Source organism: Pectinophora gossypiella, chromosome 5 (genome assembly GCF_024362695.1).
Source record: "Pectinophora gossypiella chromosome 5, ilPecGoss1.1, whole genome shotgun sequence".
Classification (NCBI taxonomy): Eukaryota; Metazoa; Arthropoda; class Insecta; order Lepidoptera; family Gelechiidae; genus Pectinophora; species Pectinophora gossypiella.
In genome coordinates, this window is record NC_065408.1 from 6998549 (window position 1) to 7009879 (window position 11331).

Here is an 11331-nt window from a genome sequence, read left to right on the forward strand (position 1 = left end):
GCGACCTCAAAGTGAGAGGCAAGCGTTCGACCTTCTGGTACTGAAAAGTATCGGCGTCCGAAGGACGTAATATACGATCCCGACGACCCGATTACTCTAACCATCGCCAATCACCAAGTGTAAACACTTTATATTTTAAATATAAATATAAAATATAAAGTGTCCGGGGTGTGCTAAGGTGTAACAAGTTTATCGTCCCGATTCCTAAACAACTTCAGTCACTTTTTTATTCCAAATGGTGAAGCGTGAATTTTTTTGGCTTTCATCTCATATAGATATTAAGTTGTTGTTTGCGAAAACCTATAATTGGCTTATTGTATAGTTACATAACATAATTTATTATTTCTTTTGCTGTTGGTTTTTCGAAGAAAATAAAATAAATAAATATTCTTCCTGAATATAAATATACATGGCAAACTGATATCTTTACCTAGTCGTAAAAAACGTTCTGAGAAACAAACAATTAACTACATAGATCAGAAAACAACTATACTTACTTACGAGAATATTTTTAAGTCCGCGCTCAGTTTCGTAAGATCTCGCCTCCGTCAAAGTAATGTAGGTTTAGTGCCAGTGTATATCCCAATCAAACGAGAAATTATGCGGTCCCAACCAGTGATGTTCCCAAGAATTTTCCCAAAGTGGGAATATTCCCGTTGTAAAACCACTTTAATAGTGCTTTTCTTTTTCAAATTGTTCTTTTTTATACTCTGGTCTTATCTGCCTAAAGGTTAGGTAATGAAGCTCTTTTTACATAAAATTTTGCGTATATTTTACTGCCGCGAATATTCCCAAAGTGGGAAAATTCCCGGGAACGGCACGTCACTGTTCCCAACACAATGCGGGTGCAGCTGGGATTCCATCAAACGATTGTTTTACACAACTCGTAAAAAACACATTAGCCCACAGAATTGCTGACGAGTGGCGAGTGTGATCACAAACAAATTCTTGGAACCACTCTATGTAAATGAACACTGTTTGACATTCCGCTTATTTTTGAAACGCTACGCTCTACGCTTTTTATTTGTTTTTTGTACAGTGCTGTTTAATAGTTAAAAGAGCGGAATAGAAGAAAGAGGTTGGAAAGGCTCTAACGCGCATTTCGTATGAGAACGTCTATCGCCGATTCAACTCCACTCTCTTTTACTACTACTCCTGCAAATAGATAACTACGATAGCTCTAACTGGCATTTACCGGCATTTTATGTGATAGGCAGCAATTTTATCATTACTTTTCGTAAATTACTGCATACAAAAACATTTTTTTTATAAATAGGCGACCATACTGAGGTTTTTAGCCTTCCTGTGGTAAGGATCTTCTTGCATGATAGTCGATATTTGGCGTCATGACAGATTATAATGCATAAAACGACCTATTTACTGTAATTACGCGGAGTATGTCGATTGGAGTGCAAGATAGAAGTATGAACTATTTGCACACATTTGTATTACGCGCGAGGCGGGCTCGCTTGGCCCTCCCAACCTCTTTATACTATTCCGTGGTTAAAAGTAATTATGTCTCTGCATGGTAACAGCACCGCGCGCGGCGCGAATTATATCGAGGCCTTCGACGTCCTTCGTTTGACGCCCATCTACGTAGATAGCATTCGTATCGTTTATTGGTCGAAGCGCTAAATATAATTCGCGCTGAGCGTGGCGCGGTTGTCATGAAGACCCGGCAGGTCAATATTAGATATGTACACGACCACCTATCGTTACAGATTTCTTATAAGTAGTAATAATAATCCGTCAATGAGGAGCTCGTTGGCGCAGCGGCTAACGCGCTCGGTCTGCGATTGTTGAAGATAAGCAACTTTCGCAAAGGCCGGTCATAGGATGGGTGACCACAAAAAAAAAGTTTTCATCTCGAGCTCCTCCGTGCTTAGGAAGGCACGTTAAGCCGTTGGTCCCGGCTGCATTAGCAGTCGTTAATAACCATCAATCCGCACTGGGCCCGCGTGATGGTTTAAGGCCCGATCTTCTTATCCATCCATAGGGAAGGCCCGTGCCTCAGCAGTGGGGACGTTAATGGGCTGATGATGATGATGAATAATCTGTCAATCATACAATCAAGCAGTTATTTTTTAATGCACACAAAGCCACATAATAAGTAGGACAGGTACAAACGGACATCATAAGAACAATAGGCAGCTTTATTGCTTTAGCAGTTATCACTCAAATTCAAAACTATCTTTATTCCATCGGTAACATAGCTGAACTTTGAATCGACATTTTTTACATAACCAATTTCTCATCCGTCTAAAACTACTGCAGCTTCTCACAACTTGGCACAAGGACCTAGACGTTCTTTAAAAAAAAAATATCGTTATACAGTTTAATAATATGGCTGCCTAGTATCAGTTTCCAGACAGTTAATCCCATGCATTTATATCTTCTAAGTAATCACTAACCTTGTAATAACCTTTTTACAAAGTTTCTGTTTAATTACTGTCTTAAAACTGTTCAAAGGTAAATTCTGAATGTCAATGGGAACCTTATTGTAAAAACGTACACTTGAATGATGACATATTTTCTTATATACTTAATTATAACAGAACAAAAGAACTACAACATAACAAAATAAAAGAAAAGTGGGATATATCACGAATATATCCCAATGGGGTAGTCAGAAGTACATTATCGTAAGATGAACTAATTACTAATACCTCACCGAGTTTTTAGACCAACATGATAGGTGGTGAGCCGTATCGCCATATCGTATAATATACAATTAATCACACAACATATAATTATGTATGTAACAAATAATAGATAATAAAAATAAATGAAATCTGAGATTTTCTTTCATAAATTAAAAATAAAAAGGTGGATTTTATAGTCAGTTTATAAAAAATATATCACATAGCAAAACATTATGGATAACAACATTATGTGGCCATAAATACAACAGTAGTGGAGTGTGTCCGGCAGTCTGTTTGTCATTTGTCATAGCGGATGTGGGGCTCTGACGGATTTCAATTACTTGCGGCTGTGGGTTTGTGGCGAGCTGGCCTTATCTCCAAGATGTCGGCAATTTTTGCTGGCGACGTTGACGTTCAACTGTTTAAGGCTGGTAACATACTCAGGCTGTTTATGGGCGGATCGCAAGCGTTTTGATGAACCGGCGTCACCAGTGATACAGTCTTCAACATAAGATCACACGGGGCCTGTGACCAAGGACCCCATCCTCAGGGGGACCCGAAGGACTTAAAATTTCTACTACACATTTTATTCTTTTAAAATATTGTCGGGCACATTATTATTTTTTCGCAAAACAAGAATTTACGGCTCACTATGAAATAATTGACGTAATTCATAAGCTTATAAGTATAAATATGTATACGTATATATTATTTTTTACAGTTGATAAAATGAACGGAAAAACTAGCAGCGTACTAATAGCATTAATGAAATACCTAATAAGTTATAACTTTAATTAAGTATACGATATGGTCATTGTAGAAAATTGTTAGTATAATTCGCTTTACTTACTTTTCAAATGGTGATTCGATATTTGGGATATGTTTTTTTAAAGCAAACGTTTGCTTATGTTTTCGTACATTAAGTACTTACTATAAGACAAAAATATCCGCCGCTAGGTCATACGAAAACATCTCAGCCTGAGTATTTATCACTCCTTGATTACCTCCAACAAAAGTTAATTTTACCCCTTTTAAGGGTAATTACCCTCGGGTTCGGAACCAGTGATCTATTATGTTCTACTAAAAACAAAGCTTTTCCCATGCTTGAAAGGGCACGTAAGGCGTCATGAATCGAATGTCAGAAGTTGTTAAGCCAAGTCGAAGGCGGCTTAACCCTTTCACGGACAGAGACCAGGTTTTCCAGACCAGATTGGTGGTTCATAATAGGTAGTATGTTACTTTGGACTCGGAACGTCCGTAGACGTTCTGTCCTTGAAAGTGTTAAGAACCTTTCGTGGGTAAACGAGTGGGTCACTGTATTTTCGAGAAAGAACTCATTGCTGATGATATTACCTACGTATATTATGATTTGACAGATGAATGGTGTATTTCATAAAAATTGATTTCGTTATTGAGTTTACTTTTCAGTATACATCCCCCTGTATTGTGACTACTCTCTCTTTCTCTCCTTGACATTTATTATTCCCATTTTGATAGATTGTCCATTAGTAGGTATTTTAGTTTAAAAAAATATGATTTTTTGTTTCTTTTAGACATTATTATTTACTATATTTTTTTACATTGATTAAGTATAATTATGTTCGGATTATGACAGCCATCCATTATTGGTTTTTAGTGCATTTTAATTAAGACTTAACAAATAACTAACACAATTAACAAAGCTTGTGTTACTTTTATATTCACAAAAAGAACTTTATGAATTATTACCTGAAAATTACTCTAGGGAAATACTCCTAGCGCCATCTAGTTGGTATTTATGTTAAACTTACAACGAGACAACCAGACGTGTCGATAGTTCCACTTATTTTACATAGATGGCGTTATGCATGTAAATAATAAATAGGTTTCCCAAATAAAATAGGTATGTAGCACAAATACCATTGATGTAGCACGGGATGCTTATCAGCAAGATGCCTATTTTATTCGCCCGGGTTATTCATTCATTCGCTCGTTCATTTTAAAATTAACAGTTGTGAATCATTCGTCCCTTTCCTTTTCGGCAGATAAGAAAGTGAAGGGTATAACTTAAAATTAAGAGGTGTCTACAGGAATCGGGCCCATTGTAAAATAAGAATATTGACGATCTACTTAGGTACCAATAGTAATGGTAAGAAAAGTAGAACTTTCTATGTGTGTCAAAGACACGCGCACGCCTGATATTCTTAATGGCGTGGGTAGGCATTAGTAGAGCCACAATTCACATAGGAACCCCATCGCTACAACGCCCAACGCGCTTTTATTAGATACTTAATCAGTGTATAAATTATAAAGAATGAAGTAGAAATACAATAAATGGCATTCAATTCATTTTTATTAGGTAAAGTAGGTACCTACTACTATTATAGTAGTACCTAAAACAAACTATTTTAGTTTCCACTTCAGCTACGAAAGAATGATTGAAATTTTTAAACTAAGATTCCATTCCGTGTCCACTTCGTTCTGTAGGTACTCCATTTGGCAGGATAACAATGTGGCTTGGACATTGACTGATCACGCCACCGATGGTCCAAACCAGCTTCTACCTATTCTCTCGCTATTGTGGCTAGTATTTTAGACAACGGTTTTCGCTTAATGTTTTATTTTATGCCACGCAGAAACTATACCAATATTTTATTTTAAAAAAATCAAAAAATCGATTTCAAAAAAGGAAGAGGTTCTCAATTCATCGGGGTCTTTTAAATTTTCTACGCAATTTACTGAAAAGGAATAGAATACGTTGTTATATGTACAGTCATGAGCAATATAATGTACCCACTTTAGGACTCTGTCACACTAACATATTTGACATTTAGTCAGACATAAAGTGCAATTTGTCAAAAAAGTTATTGTGACATGGTACCAGAATGTATGCATATTTATGCTCGTGACCGTACATACATAAGATCACCCTATGGGGGTAGGCTGAGACCATGAAATTTCACTTACTACGATCCTGACAGACCACTTGTTATTTTGTTATACGGACACATTAGTTGTTTCACGATTCATCCGATGGCAACCGTCAATGAATCCACCAGCTGCTGTCGCTGTAGTCGAAATCGACTGTGAAGCATCATGTTTCACGATTCTTGTGACGCAATTTCTCACAATTAATAAAGGTAGGTAGGTACGGGACTTAACCGTGAAGAAAATGATGTAGCTACTTATGATATAAATATGGTCGTTAGTCACCATGGCTAACGCAACATGGTCGAAACATCGAGGTAAACTACTTAAGTACCTACCTGCGTAACATTAGTATATATTAGTAAGATTTATTTCCCTAGTTTTTATTTTTTTGACGTGACTTACCTATTGTAGATTTGCCGCAGATGGCATTAACTACTTGGCTGGACAAATGGGGAGCGCTGAAGGCTCTCACCCGGTACAACGTTTAAACTACAGGCCTGAGGGTGCCCAGTTGGGCGCGAACCTCGGCTCAGGGCGTCGTCTGAGAGGAAAAATATTTGATAGAATTACTCGACCCTAGTGGGTCGATAGCGATAAGCGCTTAACCCATTTCCCTAGTGTGGGCGCACACACACTAGGGAAAATAATGGTATAATGTAAAGCATTGCAAATGGCTGAAAAATAAAAGAGTCACACTAGTTTATTATATAAGTATATATTTATCCATTAAAGAATTTTTTTTTGCCCGTACCAAGGCAATGTATCGACATAACGCAGACACAAGGCCCCAGAAAAATATGCTAAATGAAGTACAAATTATCTATTATTTTTTATTTCTTTGCATTTAAACATAATTAGGTGTAAGTACAAATTAAACGGCAAAAATTTATAACTAAATCCTTGACGTGCAGGTGAAGAGTTCAGGTCGCGCGATACATGTCGCGAAAAATATTTATCGCGACTTACCGCCGCGTGCCGCGCTAAAGCTTTGAAGGCGTCCTTGTGCCTAGCTTTGGACGACACAGGATCACATTGTCAATTAAGCATCATGACACTGGCTGGAAGGAACACATTCTCCTTTGCCCGGGTGATACCAAAAGTCGTTGCTCGTATCGCAGTCACATCCGGGGAGGCCCCCCTCGGCTATACATATTTCTGGTGGGCATGTAAAGTCGTGTGGATTTAAGAAGTCTGAGCATTTTCTATCGCAATTGTCAGTTCTGCAGCTTGGAATTGAATTTTCTGGGCATTTAACTGAAAAAAATTTTTATTAAGTACCTATATTATTTGTTTATCCACTTTCATGTCAAGTGTCGCTAATAAAAAAAAGTACACTTTGCAGGGAGTGTGCTATTTTTACAAACAAGGCTGCGTGAGTTAGAATTTCATTTGGTATCAACTATTTTTGTTGTCTTCAACAATATGACGTAACGTGTTGTAATTTTAAATTATCACGATTAAAAAATCTACGGGACCTAATCGTGAGCAAATATGGCCATGGCCTTGCAAGACAGTCCGATACATCGAGTTAAATATACTATAAAATATACTAGTTAATATCAAGTGGAATTTACCGTCACAATAGTATAGAATTGAAAATAATTTAAAAAAAAACTAACATTTTCATGAGTTTTGCGACGGAAAATTCAGTTATTTATTCTTAAGGTGTGTAAATACTTGTTTTCTTAGCTAGTATTCACCTTAAGTGAATTGTAAAGGTGAAGTAAGAAATAGTATAAAATAGCATATTCTTACCCTCAGCCGAAGCATAAACAACACCTACGACTATGAGGAATATCACAATCTTCATCATGTTTAGCTTTAGTAACTAGATATCTGTGCTCACTCCACCAACAGGAAGTCTCAACTAAGTTTCGTATTTTTTTAAGCTACGCTATATATTCTGAATATGGCGTATGTTATTGACAATGTACGGTCACGAGCATTAATATGTATACACTTTGGTACCATGTCACATTAACTTTTTTGACAAATTGAACTGTAAGTCTCACTAAATGTCAAATATGTTAGTGCGACAGAGTCCTAAAGTGGATACATACACATGTATTATATTAGAGTATTATATTTTAGACATGCAGCTGTAGTATGGCAAGCGCCATAGGTACTGTTGATTTTTTAAATAATTAAAAGAAATATAATTATCAATAATTATCATCATAAAATCCGGCTATTTACATGCTCATTCAACATACTTATTAGCATATGTAATTGACGGCTGCATTGGGAATAAAAACGTTAAGTACTTGACTTGATCTTCGACTTCAGTAGATTATAATCGTTTCTATGTAACTGTAGACGCCACGTGTAAGTAGGTACTTAGGTACTTAGGCACTGCACATAAAAAATAAAAGTAATTTGGATTCAAACAGTTTATTACTTTTAAATCTATACCACAACGCGATATTATATATAGAAAGGCAACTCTCTTCTGCCCACCAGCGGTTTTACTTTAATCTAAAATCGTATGGCATCAGAAGTCACACACAGATGCGCGTGTACGATAACGTCAATGTGTAGTGTCTGTGTAATACGAGGTTGTTTGTGTGAAGAACCAGGGTAGTGCCATAACAAAGATTGAAAAATAAAAGAGTGAAAATATTGTCCGTAAGTACTTAGTTTTTTATTAATAAATCCGGTAAACAGCATTGCTTCGTCCACATTAAGGCACTGTATCAAACACGAACTAAGACCAGGAAATTAAAGACGAATCAATCGTCAAGATGAGATATTAATACAATCGTCGTGCAGGTGAAAAGTCGGCTAATTTCTGGCCTAGTTCGAACGACACAGTAGTGGAAGTTTAAGGTTTAAGCATCAGAGCATTCGCTGGATGGGACACATTGTCCTTTGCCCGGGTGGTACCAGTAGCCGTTGGTCGTATCGCAGTCACATCCTCCGTTCCACGAACTGCAAGAGTCAGCTGGGCAGGTAGGAGGGTGAGGATTCAAGAAGTCTTTACATTGTCTATCGCAGTTGTCAGTCCTGCAACCCGGAATCGAATGTGGTGAGCACTTAACTGGAAATAAAAAAAGTCGAGTTAAAATAATACATAAAAATTAAATAACTCATAAACGACACGCATAAGTTCACGACTGTAGGTATTCTCTGTTTGGGTAACACACGTACAGTCATGAGCAATATCATCTACCCACTTTCGAACCCTCTCACACTATCATATTTGACATTTAATGAGACTTACACCGTTTAATTTGTCAAAAAAGTTAATGTGACATGGTTTCAAAGTGTATATGTCGTGGCCAGATCATAGAATTGATTACTTCATGATGTGCTCGATCATTTTATGAAATGGTCATACTTCATGAAATAGAATATCATTCGTTGGCCACATCATGATGTACTTTGGTCAGATCAATGAACACAAAACGTTCATGATTACTTGATTTGATTTGATTGTTTTTTATTACACCACATAACATGGACACCGCCTACATTAACGATATAGCGAAACGTTTGGTTGATATATCATTAAACGTTGACGTTTCAACGATTTTCATAAAAAATGTCCATTTCATGAAATGGTTGAACACATCGTGAAATCATCAATTTTACCGTACATTTTATTAGTCTAACAAAAATTAAAATGAATAAAGTTTAAAACAGTTTCTAGTGTGCACGAAGCAATGCTGTTTACCGGAATTATTAATAATAAACTTAGTACTTAGGAACTAAGTAATAATACGTAGTCCTTAGCTATTAAGTTAGGTACTTGTAATATCTTTATTGTGACTCTTTATAATACTCATACAGGCAAAGCATAGCTGGCGAGGAGTTGGTGTATACTTTTTTCATAAGTTTATGATTTTTTAAACAATTTTCAATTCTATACTTTTGCGATGGAAAATTACACTTAATATTAACCCAGAATAATGAGCGGAATATTCCCCCTCCGTATTCGTCACAATGTCACTTACACCCCGTACAAGTACGTACAGGAAGCTATACGAGTACGTATGGGTATTGGTGACAACGTAACGAATACTGAAGTGGATGATTCAGACCGTGATTCTGAGTTGATATAAAGTGCCATTTGCAGTACCAAATATTGAGGGGGTTGATTCAGCTCATTATTCCGAGTAAATATCAAGTGAAATTTTGCATCGGAAAAGTATAGAATTGAAAATAATTTAAAATAACTAAAAAAAAAACAGATGAATTTTGCGATGGAAAATTTTACTTGATATTAAGTCAGAGTTATGGTAAGAATCATCCCCCTTAGTATTAATTACAATATCACTATTACCCTGTATAAGGCAATTATAATTAAAAATATGAAACTACATTAGTCTTACTTTTTGCAGTCGAGGCATAAATAACGCCAACAAGAACGAGGAATAACACAACCTTCATTATGTTTGGTTTTAAGAACAATGCGTGCTCACTTCAACAACAGGAAATATGTAACTAAGTTCCATATTTTTATCCACGCTATATATAGGTGTCTTAGCTATGTGGTAGTATGGTAGGTGCGATTTGGAAAATTCTGACGCGGTCTTAAAACAATACACGCAGTGAGTACCAGTATAACAGCTGTATTGTGCTACCTGCATGACGCGCTTGAAGCGATAAACAAACCAACTCTTTTAGCTACGCAATATGATCCAACTGTATTGGCTACGAGATAAATAACCCAATTCAATTGACTTGTTCATCGTGTAGGGCTTGACATGCGGACACCATACTATGGGTGGGCCGGGGTTGCTGGATCTGGTGATAGACGCTGCGATTAGTATACCGTATGTTGTGTTGTGTCTATTTTTCAAAACCACTAATTTGTCGCGTCGCGCCTGCCATATGGCGGCTACTAATTGTAATCAAAACCAGTTTTGTTACTATAATATGTTATTTATATATTGTGTTTAAACACGTAGATATTTTTTACTGTACCTCGTATAGCAACAGGAAAATGTATACGAATATAATGTAGGTACATCCAGAGGCCGTGATGTTTAGTTAACAAAATTAAAAGTTAAGTTATTAAGGATTACTTACTTAAACATCCCAAGTCATATTTAACGTTCAGCGGTAAATTGACAAGTCCAGGGGTTTATCAAGGTTGAAATAATATTTTGATCACAAAGCAATAACGTATAATCCGTCTGAATTAAATGAACACATTACTTTAGGTACAATGTTAAGGAATCGAAACGCCTTGCAAAGTTGGCTAATCACGGAAAGATGTCTTCTGCCGGGCCATTTAGTAAAGGTCGCTGTCGTGTTTTTAAACGAACAGGTATCGGAAGTATCGGTTCGTAGAAAATGTTTCATACATATGCATTTCATAAACGGGAAGAGATCCTGCCACCTATTCTAAACCACGTTCCGTCTACGGTCTAACGCCGCGTCGCATACAGCACCTTTAGGGTCGGCCTTCCTATTTGTATGTCGCTAAAACTGTTGCTGTTTGTAGTCATCATCATCATCCCATTAACGTCCCCACTGCTGGGGCACGGGCCTTCCCTATGGATGGATAGGGAGATCGGGCCTTAAACCATCACGCGGGCCCAGTGCGGATTGATGGTTATTAACGACTGCTAATGCAGCCGGGACCAACGGCTTAACGTGCCTTCCGAAGCACGGATCAGCTCGAGATGAAAACTTTTTTTTTGTGGTCACCCATCCTATGAACGGCCTTTGCGAAAGTTGCTTAACTTCAACAATCGCAGACCGAGCGCGTTTACCGCTGCACCACCGAGCTCCTCAATACGGCTTACTGCCTATCACGTGGTACTTACTTACA

At 37.2% G+C, this 11331-nt stretch overlaps 1 long non-coding RNA gene across 1 annotated transcript; it reads right to left on the bottom strand.

Annotated features, from left to right (window-relative positions):
- Positions 1-6449: 6449 nt before the first annotated feature.
- On the bottom strand, positions 6450-10039 carry LOC126366849 (uncharacterized). Its single transcript, XR_007566418.1, has 3 exons — positions 9884-10039; positions 7308-8589; positions 6450-6806 (listed from the first exon to the last, which is right to left on the bottom strand). It is a non-coding gene; the product is annotated as an uncharacterized LOC126366849 (long non-coding RNA).
- Between the last annotated feature and the right edge of the window lie 1292 nt (positions 10040-11331).